Below are 14,962 nucleotides of genomic sequence, written 5' to 3' on the forward strand. Positions count from 1 at the left end.
ACTGTTGAGGTCCATGTAGGATTTTTCTGGGTGGTGATTTATATTATCCCATCAATGCATTAGGGAGAGATTTAAACTCTTAACACCCACCACCACACCAAGGGGAGAATAGGCTACTTAATATGAATAACAGCACTAGAAGAAAAACACTCCACCCCATGTTTCTTCTGCAACTTTAAATTGGACACAAAGAGGAGGAGGAAAAAAAAAAAGAGAACAGAATAAGAGCGAATTAATAATGGAGAAACCTGATTAGAATATAATTTGTCCTCATTAGTACAGCATTCCTGACATAAGACTGCTCCTTGAATCCTGTTTACTTTGAAACTCCAAAGAAAGAAAACCTATATAGTTGTTAACACTCGGCTTTTCAAGGATAGCTCCATAATGAGGGTGGAGTGTATATGAGCTGGTTGGTTCTTTACCATCAGAGAACACTGAAAACACATCTGTGCACTGAAGCATTATTGGGCCTTTCAAACAACCTCTGTGGCCACTGCCTATAAATCTCTTCCCCTGTCATGTTTAACTAAAACCCAATACCCATTCAACATGAAATCCATCAATGTTATACAGAAAACAATGACAAAGCACTCTCCTTTGTGTCAGGAAAAACAAATAATTCTGCAGGAAAAAAAAGGGAAACCTTTTTCACCAAGCTTCTGCAATGGTACAGAGGCAAGAAGGGGCAGCTTTCTTTTAAAACAAAATATCCTCAGCTCTAAAAATTCTCAAGGCCATGTTATTTGTACCAGGCATCATGACGGCTCTGCAAGACAATACATAATGCATCAGGAGCATCTACGTGTTGAAGCATTTTATCTCAAGCATGTTTGTCATAAGGACAAAGTCAGCTAACACCATCAGCTGTACAATCCTATTAACTCTAAACTGATAATGTGTTAGTGGAGCAAAATAAGTTAAAAATTCATATTTTCTCTCCCCCCTCTCTCACACAAACAAAATGAAGGAACCTATTGGATGGATTTAGCCTCTTCTTATTCACAAATTGTCTGCAAGAAATTTTAGAAGAGCTTTGGTTTTCATAAAGAATCACTGAATTTCTGCAAAATAATTCTTGTTTGGTAGAACGTTCATGGGCAGCTCTCTGCTAAAATATTTGCTATTCAGAACTGGTGTTTGTTAGTTTTGATTGATCACAAGTTATTACTGTGTGACAACAGTTTCTAGAGGACCCAACCAAACTGAGATCAGGACTCCATTGTGTTACATGTTGTACATCTACGTAGTAAGAGACAGTCTCAGCATCAAAGAGCTTACAAGCTCAATAGACAAGACAGACAAAAGGGTGGGACAGAGGAGGTAATATCATTCGCAATGTTATGTCCATTTTACAGACATGGACCTGAGCCGCAGAGAAATTAAATGAGTTGCCAAAGGTCACACAGGAAGTCTGTGGTAAAGCCAGGAAATGAACTTAGACCTCAGTCCCAGCTCAATACTTTCCTTTTTCTTTATACAGATCATGGTAGGGTTGCTGGTTTGCGTGGATCAGTTAGTAGCCTTCTTGGGGAGAAAGGACGGTTTTCTGGTTAAAGCACAAGAATCCTGAAACATGGTTTATATTCTGGACTCTGCTACAGATTTCTGGGGTGTCTTCTGGCAAGCCTTTTAATTGGTTGGTGCTTCAGTTCTCCTGTCTGCAATATGAGGATAATACTTGCCTAACACACAGTAGTGTTGTGAGGGTTGATTCAAGCATGTTTGCAAAGCACACTGACATACTCATATGGAAGGTACTCTAGAATAAAGCTATTTTGTTGCTGAAATCTTGGGATAAAAAATTGTGCGCTTTAGTCAGGAATTGACAGTGACATCATTCAGATAAGTCAATAAACTAAGGTCCTTGTTTATCCACAATGAAGTTAAGAATCACATGATATTTTTCATAAAAAGCGTAGGATATTCCCTTTCTTAACTAAATTGGTTCTAATGTTCTGTGTGCTCTGTTGCTGAACATGGGAGCATGGATGGATTTGTATACACGGGAACTACACTACTAGTATCAGACACTTTAATACATTAAGTATGAAAGGTGCTATATAAAGCTAGATTCTGGTGCAAAACAATCAATAACTGCTGAAAATAATATGGAGCCTGATTTTAAAAACCCTGAGAAGCCAATGACTGCTTCTGTGATTGCATGCATATTGTAAACTACCTGGTCAATTACTGTGATTGTTGCTGCAAATCAGGAATGTGTGTACACAAATGGTCAATTAGGCTACTTATCTCTAGCCACAAGTGGCATTTATGAAGGCGAAATGATGATTCTTCTAAGTTGTCGGAGTCCTTTAGAAAACTTCCACTGCTACTAGAGTAGCATGAGAGGAAGGACTAGCAGACGATCAAGTGCTTATATGAACACTGTCATTCTAATATACTGTATGGATACAGTAAAAAAACCAGTGAATGAGTAGCTAAGATGACAGCCTGGAGGGCCAGGAGAGCATGTGGGAAGGCTGAAAACATATCAGACAGGCAAAATGGTTTGGAGAGGCCAAAAGTGATTGGAGAGGACTCAGTAACCCTGGGGAGGGTCAAACAGATGGAGAAGGAAGATGAGGTAATGATTGGAAAGGTGAAGGCAAAGAAAGTGACAATATGCACCAGAAAAAACAAGACTGGATCAGAAAGTGTCAGTCCTGGAGATGGCTCAGAATTAAGGAGGTAACAGGGCTGGTGGGAATGTGACCCATCTACTTAAAACAATGTGTTTAATACACTATACATAAAAGGAAGGGGGGTACTTCTGTAAAATGTTTATCAATCAAGCAGTTTCTGTGACATGTGAACCAGAGCTGAATTCATGGGGTCCCTTTGTGAAAGTCAAATCTTTCTACTTGAATGTAGCTACCCACATTGTGCTGAACCTGTTCAACTAATCTCTAGGTGTGACACTTCATCCTGACTCTTGTATCTTAAGCATGCCATTACTGAAAAGACATTAGCTACAGAACTTAATTAATAAAATCAATCATAATTAATTCTTTCAGTGTTCATAAAGCCATTGCAGATACTTCCCTAAGAGTTTCATTGTAATTTGACATTAATGGAGATCGAAAATAGGCAAATGATTTAGAATATATAGAATAAAGTACACCCTGCTGTACATAATAAGGCTACCTTTCCACTGAGGGGGTGACAGTGGCATATCAAAGCAAGAGTGCAAAACTCAGATAGTTAATCACTCTCACTGGGGCTGTGACGGAATTTCATCTGTATGTTTAAAGGGTATTTTATTCTTTATTTCCAACAGTTTGAAATGCTAAACCACTGATCAGCTATGGCTTTCACTAGTGATTCCATGTAGCTAGACCAGAGGTTCCCTCTCCATGCGTGCGTCCTGAAAGGGTGATCAGGGCCCTTCATTTTTAATGGCCTCTGTTGCTTTGCATGGATTTTTGCAGTGCAGAAATGGGTTTTCTATTTTGATTAAGTAGGATATTGAGGACTTCCTTAAGAATGGAAGACTGGCAGCTGGTACAAAGTCTATTAAACACCTTTAAATACATAAAAGGACATTGGGGATGCCTGTAATTGGCCATCCACAACACTCACATACCACTCAGATTTTACCCCCTCCAATAACCATAACCATCAATGGTTGTTGTACATACACACATCCAAGGGCAAATTTTCATCCAGATCCTCTAAATCCTTAATTGTGCAAAAGTACCCTTAGGCTTTGAAGGCAAGTATTCCCTTAGGGAGGATTTGCAAGACTGAGCACCTGGGTGGGCAGGAACTTCTAGCAGGTCATCTCATCTATCCCCCACCATTATGGCAGGATTAATTTCATTATCCTAAAACCATCCATGACCAGTGGGGGTTGAATTGTGCCTTGGTCACTCCTTTGAAGACCATTTCACAAGCTTCTTCTGCCACCTGTCGCATTTCATAACTCTCCTTACAGTTATTAGACCAGAAGGGTGATCTCAGTTACATTTGTGTCAAGCCAGAGTAACGGCATTGACTTGAATGGATTTACACCACTGTAACTGGAATCAGAGTTTAATGTATGGGGGTTATAGAACGGGAGTTGGAAGAATGAGTGAATGAGATGATGTTAATTTAGCCCATTATCATTTAGCTGGTGTAGCACACATCCACGTGCGCACACACACAAACACTCTCACAGTAGGGGCACGCACGCACACACACACACACACACACACACACACACACACACACACACTATTAATTCCTAAGCAAAACTTTTAAAGTAAATTGACACAGTAAGGTTAGATTTCTCTCTCTCTTTTACCTGAATAGCAATCTCTTTTATTGCACATTACTACAAATGAGTGAGAACACCAAATAGTGTTCTCAAACACTGGGTGCTGTGAACTGAACTTTAAATGTGCCAAGTTATGCTACAGAAGATTCCAAGGTACAAACCCTCCTCACCTCCAAAAAAACCCCCCAAAAACAAAAAACAGGGACTATTTGCTCATGTTTAAGATAACCCACCAGGGCAATCCTTCTTACTGATTCTTCTGAGTGCAAGGTGCAAAATGTGATATCTATCTCTCTGGTCTTCATCCATCAATCAATATAATCCTATAAGAGTTCGAACTTCAGTATTAGTTACATAAGAGACCCACTGAATTAGATAAACTCAATCACTGCTGGTGATGAAATGATTATTTAATTACTGTCAACTATGCGTCCAATATCACAGAGAGGAAATCCAAAAACACTGACAGTCAATGGTAATGTATTAATCAATTAAACAGTACTGCTCAGCTAAACATAATTTGCAGGATTCAATTAAATTAAATACTTAAACATAGGAGGTAGTTCTTGTAACATTAAAGGCTGGGACATGATACAGTGAAAGAAGGAACCTTCAAAGTTAGAGCTCAACAATCGGTCTTCAGCTTAAGGTAAACCAAAAGGAAAGATGGCTGGAGCTGGAGGGCATGTTTCTGGTCTCACACCAGTTTAACTCCATTGTTATCTGTTGAGCTGCTCCTTAATTTTACCAGCACAGGTAAATTCAGAATCCGGACCAGGTGCCTGCCCCATTTCTCAATAGCCTGGGATGATTAATTCCAAGTCTCCGAGGGAAAGGAGAACAGACCCTACTGACTTGTCGTTTATTTCAGAATGTAAATATTATCCAACCACAGTGTAAACAGGTGAGATCAGAAATCTTATCTCTATCTCACTTCCTGGGGTTTGCTTAAAGTCTTATAAAGCAGGATTGTACTTCTTTCAGAGCTGACTGTTCTTAAAGTTTATCCCTGCAGGACCTCCAGCCCCTAGCCCTTGATCTCTTTTGCCTCAGAGAGACCACTGGGATTTTTTTTTCTCTGGAAATATACACCTGGTCTGACTGTGAGGGTGAATGACCTCTGCACTTCTTCTAATTATTATTATTATTATAGCACCAGGATTCCCCCATTGAAATTGAAGAAGAAGCGGGGCAGTGTGCATACAAGTCTTAATCACCTAAACAGATTATAAACAATTAAAAAGGTCTCCCCCGTTCACACAAATTTTATTACTTACATGAAACTTGTGTCTTCAATAGCTATGAAGTATTTAGGCATTTAAAATAATGGGTATTAGGCACATTGCCAATCTCTTGGTTAAATACTTAGCTATACCTTATTTTAAAAAATGGTATATTATAACATGGATTGAGTTTTGTCTAGTGGTTAGGACAGGGCATTGGGACTCAGGGATCCTGGGCTCTGCTCCCAGCTCTGCCACCGACTTATTCCATCACCTTGGGCAAGCAGCTTACCTCTCTCGGTATGTGAGCATGGTCCCTCTTTCACAAGTCTGTTGGGAGGCTTAATTCATATTTGTAACACACTTCGAAAGTCTTGTGATGATGGTGTGGCATGGGGGTAGAATGGTGGAGCAGCCCAGTCTGTGGATTGTAGTGATGGTCTTAGCTGATGGGCAGAAACCATGCAAAACCTAACCATTTCAGGTGAGTTCCAATTTAAAATATTTGGGTTCATTTGAAACAGAGACATGGGGCAGAAGGCATGAGATGAGGGTACAAAAGCAATTGCACTTTAAAAAGGGCAAATGAATCCCTGGAAACCAAAATTGCTGATTTTCAGGCCATTCCATCACTTAGGATTATCTAGAGTTGGATTTAATGTATATCATGATCAGGGGAACTGGAGTCAGAGGGTCCTGTTCCCCGGAGGGAGTGTTATTAATGGGACATCACAGGAAAAGGGAACGCAGTGCGTTAGGCTAGAAACAACTCAGCCACATGGATAGAGCAGTCCCCAGGGTTAATTAAAGTTCCACTCCTTAAATTCAATCTGCCTTCAGCATCTCCATTTGTGAACAAAACATACTGAACCTCTCTGACTAAATTCTGCTTTCTGTTATACCAGTGTATAAAATCTGAAGCCACTATACTGAAGTCAATGGAGTGACTTCAGATTTACTTTGGTGTAACAGAGAGCAGAATCTGGCCAAATCTGATCAGTGCAAAATATTATCTTTCCCATCCTTTTCTAAACCCCATCTGGTTGTTGTTGATCTTTCACTTTGTCTTGTTTATCTAAAACCAATACCTATTCAGACTCCAATCAATCAATGCTACATTGGGAATGATGACAAAAGAGTTCCAATTCTCTTGTTTAACAACTTGTTCAACACCTATTGCCTTCAGAGACCTTTCAACATCTACACTTCCTGACTTCGTACCTCCCAATCATCTGAATTTAAAGGAAATAAGACAGAGAGCTTAGCAGCAAAATGCAGTGGAAAATATCAAATTCTGTGTTGTTGAAGGCAACGTGCATGACAGAAATACCATTAGCAGTCTGGGGATCTTTACAGTCTAATGAGTAGTACTGCAAACTCAAACCAGTGGGGTTGTTTTTGTTGCAATAGTGCAGTGCAAAGATAACAGGAAAATATTAGACTATCGTGTTGCTCTGACTGTATTTTTCACAATAATTGAATTAACAGAAACTCAAAGGGAATACAGCACTTCAAGTTAAAAGATGTCTGGGAAGCCAAGTACTGCTGTGTTGCTGTGTGATAATTTTAGTCACTCTTTGTACAGTAGTGGATTTAGTCCTAAACGTGTGAGAAGCCTGGTTTCGCATCTGGTAAACATGATAAATGGAGCAGAGTTCAGTCAGTACAATGATTAAAAACACTGTATATAGGGCCTGATCTTGAAAACCTTTTTTATGCGTGCAGTACTATTTAAGGCATTGATCCTACAATCAGATCTGGACAGTTGGACATTTGTGCTCATGCAGATGTTCTGCATAGCCGCATGGAGGCAAAGGCTTAAGTCTGCAACAATTCACACGTGTAAAGACTACTCAAGTGAGTAACAGAATTCAGGAGTGGGTCCATTTGCCTGGAGCTTGTGATAATTAAGGGATGTTGGCAGTGTTTGTATCTGAGTTTTCCATCAAACATAAGGGGTTTGGGATCTGGAGTCCCAGTTCCAGAGATCTGATCTTTTTCCTGATCAAAATCAGGTCTCAAGGTATTGAAAACCTCATTTCAATCAGTAAAACCAACTTGGTGGTTTGAAAACCTGGTTTATTAAAAAACAAAAAATAGTTCAATTCTCTTCCAGCTTTAAAGTGGCTGCCATTAGCAAAGGAGCTGGATAGGGATATAGAATAAAAGCACTGGCATTTTTCCTCTGCCTTTTCATGGATATATTGATATTGTGCTGGAGGCTGATTTGGATAACAAGTTCTGAGCTAGGAACTGGGTTTATTAATGTCACTGTTCATAATTCCTTTTTTTTTTATTGAATCAGAGCCCTTCTATATCAAAGACGAGTTTATATTTAATCATCTACTCAACAAATGAAATGATCAATAATGCACATTTTTAATAGAGGGGAAAAAGGTAATGCATGTTACAATTTTTTTTGCCCAAATTTTGTGGCCAGATACTACAACATTTGTGTGCACATCTGATGGCCATAAGTTGGGAGGTATACAATTAATAGTCCAGGCCAACTAGCATTGAATGTTCCAGCTCAATATTATAAAAGGAAGGAAAATCTAAATGTAAATAGTGATTGAAACAAAAAAACAAAACAAAAAATCGAGACTTCCAGAATAATTGCTTTTACTGACTTCTGTTACATTGCTACATATGGATAAGATATGTCTCAGTCTCCTCCAATGTGCCCTAAGCAATGTGATTATTTTCAGTATTTGTATGTTGTGAAAAAGTGTTACATAATGATGCAACCTAATTTAGGGCCTGATCATGGAGACACTTATATGTGTAATTTGCAACGTGTGAGTTTAATGAGTCTAGTCACGTGAATAAAATTATTCATGCCTATTTCTGCAGCATAGAAAGCTATAGGATTTTCTGAACACTTTATTATTAACACAATTCTTCTTACCATGATAATCAAAGGAAGATACATATAACGCTCACAAGCAATCCAAAACCCACTGAAGTCAATGGGCATCTTTGCGTTGACTTCAGTGGTCTTTATATCAGGTCATATAGACCAAAAATTGCCAAGGAGTTGGTTTTTCAAGGACATGGGAGATAATATATCTAATTGGAGCTGGAAGTGAGAGTTTAGAAGCTTTAGAATAGCTTCAGACCATACAGCCATATGAAATGATGGGTGATAGGGGTCCACAATGTAATGCAACAGTTTGATAGCTTTAAAAACCCTAACCAGATTGAAAGAAATAGGCCTGCCTTGTAAAAACTGCACATCTGATGATTTCCCACACAAGTCTCCATGTGCTGAAACGGGAACAATTGTTCCTACAACATTTTATATATGATTTTTCTGGTTTAACAATACACGACTCATATTACAGGGGCTTATATACTGATCATTGACGAGCAGCTGCAACGACCAGGAAAATGAATGAGAGCTGAGGGCCCTCAGCCCCATGCAGAATGAGGCCCCCAGTGGTATTTATTTACAGCTGCTTCCTAAAAAGATAATTTTCACTCTGAGAAATTTTCATAATTAAGCCTGTGATGGCTCATGCTACGCAGTTCAAGAACGAGAACATAAAGAACGCTGAAGACTCATTACAGACAGCACAAACTTAACTCATTATCAGCACTTGGAGTGAGCAATCTCAGACCATTACTTTTAATGGGATTAGCCTTTCTTGTGTACAAAAGGCAGCACAGCTCAGTCGATTTAAGATCATTTCCTTATTATAACAACATGGGCCACATTCATTCTAATGGGAAGCTGCTCATTCTAACTTCACTTCTTATTGCTGCGGTTGCACAGAGCACTTCATTAGAAATATGGGACAGTAACAAGCTGTATCCTTGGTTTATTTTTGCCTCTCTGTCCCTGCATCTTTTTCTCATTTAACTAGGCCTTATTTTCGATCATCAGGGAGGAATCGGATTAGCTCATTAATTCTGTTTTAGTGCCAGAAAGATGGAATGAGTTTAGGTTGGGTCTTCACTAAAATTTTCATCTATTCCCGATGCCCCCTGTCACTCCTCAACATGAGGATTGGGGGGAACCTCCACAGAGCACACAAGGATGAAAACTCCCTCTGTGGGCTCTCAAAATCCCATTCCCCTTATGCACCAGTGTATTTCTGAAGGCCGTGCAGGATATTCTCCAGTGTTTGTATCTACCTCTCTCTTACACGGATGGGAGCTGCCCATCTCCAGCCAGGGGAAATATAGGTGATAATGAACCAAAGGGATTGCAATTGGAACAGGTACTTTTCAGCTCAGACAAACCCCAAACATTAGGATGCAAAATGCTTTGCTCTGTAAATAATGTGAGATTCTCTCTTGAGAGTGCTAATACATGATGATTCAGCAAGGCTGGAAAAAGCATGACAACAGCCTTTCTCCTCGTGTTTCTGCTTCTGTACCTGGAACCGCAGTGGGAAAATGGAAATAAAACAAAATTACATGAAACTTTTTCAGACTTCACAAACAGTTCAGTTTTAATTTTAGGTGATGTTTTCATTTGGTTCTTAATTTCATCCGCTTCAATTTGCCCATTTATAGAATAGAAACCTTTAAAAATATGACCTCCTATTTTATAATAATATGTTGCATTTCTATGGAGCCTTCCATCTGAGGAGTTAAACATTGGTAAGTGTTAGTAAAATGTCCAGACTTGATATCTGCGTGGTTAATATTGGTATCTCCATTCTGCAGACAGGGAAACTGACCAAGAGCGGTTATGATACTTGCTCATAGTTACCTCATAAAAAGTCCACTGAACATCTGGGATAAAAACCCCAGTCGCCCAAGTCCCAATCCTATAGCGATGAGCTATCCTGCTCTTAAACTAAATCTTTTAGAGAAAACAGATCTGTATTACAGGATTATTTAGAGTTTCTCACAAAGCAAAAGATTTAAAGGAACAAGGATCTATCCCAGCAAAGTGTGTTTGTTCTAAGAAAGTTACAAGGACCAATATTTTGATTTAATGCAACTTTGTTTTTTTTACTCCCTAGTGTTTGTTTATGAAGTAATCTTGGTGTGTCATAAGGATGAGCATACATATTGGTTTTAAAACACCAATTATAAGTAACTCTGACTAACAACATGTGTGTCAGCCTGGCTGCTGTGGGAAGCATGGTTCTCTAATCGCCTGGAATTACTGCTTCAAAATCCCTGAATGGTAGAAACATCAAGACTCCAGCATTTCTCTTGCAAAGTAATATCCGTTAAATAAAGCTGTCAGCATGCTAATAAATAAGTAGTATTTAAAAATAAAAATCACATACCAATAGGAGGGAGGTGTATAAAGGGGAAGAGGGTGTGAAAACCAATGCATCCAGACCCAGTCAAGCATGAGCTTATTTATGAGAGAGCTGCAGTGTAAACAAAGGCATTAAAAGGCTCCCTGCAGCGTACAGGTGCTTTCCAGCCCCCACATGTCACAACTGAAGCTGATTATTTCCAAGGAGTGTGTTTCAATCAATATGTGACTTTAAAAAAAAATCATTAGTATTACAGTACAAATTCATCAGTTTCGCAAGTTAGAAACCTATCCATTCACTACCCTGTTTTTTGTTTTCTCCTTCCATATCCAGAAGCATCCACGTAGGTAAGAACACTTGTGGCAATCTACTCTGAACATAAACTGCAGAGATGAAAGAGTGAGATCTAGGACAATGGAACAAATGGCGGGGGAGAACCCCCCACTGAATCAGTTAAAATTGCTTTCTAAGTTCAAGCAAATGCTTCGAGCTGTCTCACAACTGTGTGGATAGCATCGGACATTGTGAAGCCACCATCCAGAAGTGTAGCAGGTCAAGCTCTCCTTTAGAAGAGATCCCACCTCGCACCACGGTTGAGAGATGCAATAAAGTGGTTTTGGAGAACTGCACTGCAGCTGGTGGGGCCACATCTGGTCTCCCTGTATACTCGGAATTCCGTTTCCAGCACTGTCATTGTTCATCCTGTGAAGTGCCAAGTCCTCTAACCTCCCACTGAGGCCTATGGGAGTTAACTGTGTTCTGTATGTCACAGGATATTGACCTATACATCTTCCTTTATTGTAAGATCATCCAGCCTAAAGAGTGAGAAAAAAAGTAAATCCTGGATTTCTTTTTGGTGGTAAATTTGGAGAAAGTAATGTTTCCTGTTGTCTGATCATGGCTGGCCTGAGAGTTTTCCAAGCCTCTAAGGAGACAAGATTGTGGTGCCCCATATGAAGTCAGAGATGGAAACCTTTTTAGAAAGGATTTCCATTCACAAAATGAAAGCCTTAGGAGTTCACTTCATAGACAAAATACCAATGGAGACATTATTAACATCACTGACATGCACACAAAGGAAACCAGGGGCTCAGAGCTCTGCCTCTGTGTGGTTAAAAATGTAGGCACTTAGCGGGGAATGAAAATTATACTGGTCCGAGGTCCCGCACTTACCATATTTAGTCCTGGAATGTTGTCAAAATAGGCATAGCTAGAGTAGAGGATCAGGGAGAGACTTAAAGTCTGATAGCATTGGGGCTAATAGTGAACTCTTGTATACTGTTGGAAAACTACGAATCCTTGTTTTCCAAGAATACCAAGACACTTCCTTCCTAGAACTTGCAGGGCATGTGTATATGGTATATATTGGAACTTCAATTCACATAATTCTGACTCTGAGTTTGCTGGTTTTTGATGAATACAGTTATCTATTTAGAGGGGGAGATGTGACTGATGGCATTTTTTTTTTTAAATGGGAAACAAAATTAGCATATACTCCTGGTAGTTACCTGTTTTAAGTGCTCCAAAAGCAAACCCGATCGTCACATTTAAAAACATGGATCAAGTGTATTTGGAAGCAAAAAGAAAATGGTAAAATTATTTAGATTGGCTGCATGTACTTTTGGATTTTAAAGTGCCTTTGTGCATAAAGCTATCATTCATGTTCAACACAGGAGTCTTGCAACTGAAACACAACTGCTGTGCAACCCCATTTATTTGAGTAAAATGGAATTTTCTTCAGTCCTTTGGTGGTGGTGGTGGGGGGGGGGGGGGGTGCAACTGATACTCATTCCCAATTTTTTTTTCCTGAATAGCCAAGGTTTGTATAAGAGGGATTCCACTGTGCATTATTATTGGATGGCTAATGATATCTTTCAGAGGTCCACAATCTACTCATCTGGTGTGAATTGAGAAGTATGGTGTGTGATGTTTTAAAAAGTTATGTTGAAGGTCCCTAGAAGCTAGGTTCTGATGCTTAAAATAATTATACATGTGCTCAATTCCTGACCTCAACAGCTCTCATCATGTACACAGAGCAAAGTGTGTATTTAAGTGCATGAAGGATTGGGGTCTTAGGTCTACATTTTCAAAAGTCATTTTGGGATGTCTCAGGTTTAGGGAGCCCAATCTGAGACACCTTACAGGGGCATAGTATTCAAAAAGTGCTTTGCTATTCTATACGTTTTTATACCATGCTCATCATGGCAGTAGCTGAGTGCCTATGGCTGAGCATTCTCCTATGAAAAGAAAGCCACTTCACATGTCTCTAGCTGGGCAGTCAAGATCACTAGCAGCATTTGAAAACCTAGACCATATATATTATAAATAGATAGGGCATTCTTTATCCCTCCCTACCCCCCCTTTTTCTTTTTTTTGCAGCTTGGTTTAGAGGCCCAGTATTAAAAGCCAGCAAAACAAAAACCCAACAACTATTTATTTTACACAGATGTTAAGAGATGTAGGAAACACACAAAGGGTTAAAGCAGTTAAATAGAAAGATATATGTTTTAATGGAGTTGTGCTTTAAAATTACTTCTAATTTATCCGCGTACCAGACATGTATGGAGGTAAAATGATCAGCAGTAATGTGCAGCAGAAAGATATATACTTTTTTAATTGTAGCCAAGAGGAAAAAAGCAGCATGGAATAACTTAATCGTTGCTAATTATAATATCACTGAGGTAATTACAATAGATTTTGATTGTCTCATTTTCACACCAGAGGAGGGCACAATACTGGCTTTTCTCTTAATACATATTTGTTTTTAGAGAAGAGCTGACAATTACGCTAATTGTAGTCACAGCATGAAACTTTGTTTTTAAAGAAAAAATTGTCTACATGTCACATAGAATAAAACGCATCCTTTTTGTTTTGTTAGGTACAAATTAAAGACATATTAATTGCTTTGTTCATTGTAACAATGCAGGGAAACACTAACGCAAACATGACCAGTTCTCTCAGAGCGACACCAGTTGGAAAGACTTCCGGGCCCAAAATGGACATGAACATAGCTGGAAAAAGAACCTCTTGGTAGCTAATCTGGATGCATTTGAGCTGAACACATTCACCTGTAACTCTACAAAAAGCATCCTGTTCCTAACAAATGGTGGGGTCTGATTAAGTAAAGTGGAAGGAAACAAGAAAATAGGGTTAGATCCTCAGCTAGTGTAAATGCTATTGACTTCAGTTAGGTTCTTCTCAGAGCCACAGAAGATGTGCCTACATGTCAAGCTGGGGGATGTAATTCCCATCTCGAGGAGACATACTCTTGCTAACCCATCTTGGACAGGCTTGTACTCAGGGTGGATCTCCCGTCCTGCCATTTACACCACCACAGCTGCACTCTATTTTTCGCTCTCTAACTTGATCATATCTAGGGGAGATAGGTCTTCTCAAGTTGGGAATTACACCCCCAGCGTGAAGTGTAGACATTCCCGGAATGATCACTCTGGATCAGACCTGGGGGTCATCTAGTCTAGTATTTTTGTCTGGCAGTGCCATCACCAGGTGCTTCAGAGGAAAATACAGGAATTCCCACAGTAGGCATAAGGACTACAATCAGGCCCTTGTGAAAGCCTCATCCTAACTCTTAATCAAGATTAATTTAAGCCCCGAAGTATGAGCTTTTATCTCCCTCAAAACTTTTTTTTTTTTTGGTATTACACTGGTTACATGACACTAGCTTGTTAGCATCAGCAACACATTGGTAGGTGCCTTGCCATTCCTTACCTTTGAGTCACAGGAATGATCACCCTTGGTCTCAGTACAGGCCTGACAGCCAAGAGTACAATGCATCTCTCTACCTCTCGGTAAAATGGAGATGGTAATCCTTATGTGGATTTTTGGAGGTATTTTTTGAAGATGAAAAGTTAAAAGAATTATTATTGACCATTTTATGAATATATTATGGCAGTGCCCAGGGACTAAATCACAACGGGGGCCCCATTGCTCTAGCCACTGTACGACAATAGAGTAGTGAACAGCCTTAATAGGTTTGCATGTCCTGAGGAGGTATGTAAGCAAACCAGATGGGTGGATTTCCCCTACCTCTAACATAGACAAATAGTTTCTCCAATGGATATGAGGAGGATTAGGAAGAAATCAGGAAATCATGTGTTTGAACTGAGAGTGACTTGCTCATATGACAGCAAACTTTGTTGCGTACCATTTAAAATTTTCAGTGAGGGAAACTGGTGATTTGCCACTTGAACACATCGTATCATCACATCGGATAATGGAACCTTGCCAAGTAC

General features: G+C 39.4%; 1 long non-coding RNA gene across 1 annotated transcript in view; it reads right to left on the reverse strand.

Moving 5' to 3' along the window:
- LOC137158318 (uncharacterized) overlaps nucleotides 1–14,962 on the reverse strand; it is a 117,241-nt gene that overhangs the window by 10,192 nt on the left and 92,087 nt on the right. The window lies entirely within an intron of this gene.

The sequence above is a fragment of the Emydura macquarii genome, unplaced genomic scaffold (genome assembly GCF_026122565.2).
Source record: "Emydura macquarii macquarii isolate MOO-44397 ecotype Brisbane River unplaced genomic scaffold, CSIRO-AGI_Emac_v2 contig_1644, whole genome shotgun sequence".
In the NCBI taxonomy this organism is placed as follows: domain Eukaryota; kingdom Metazoa; phylum Chordata; order Testudines; family Chelidae; genus Emydura; species Emydura macquarii.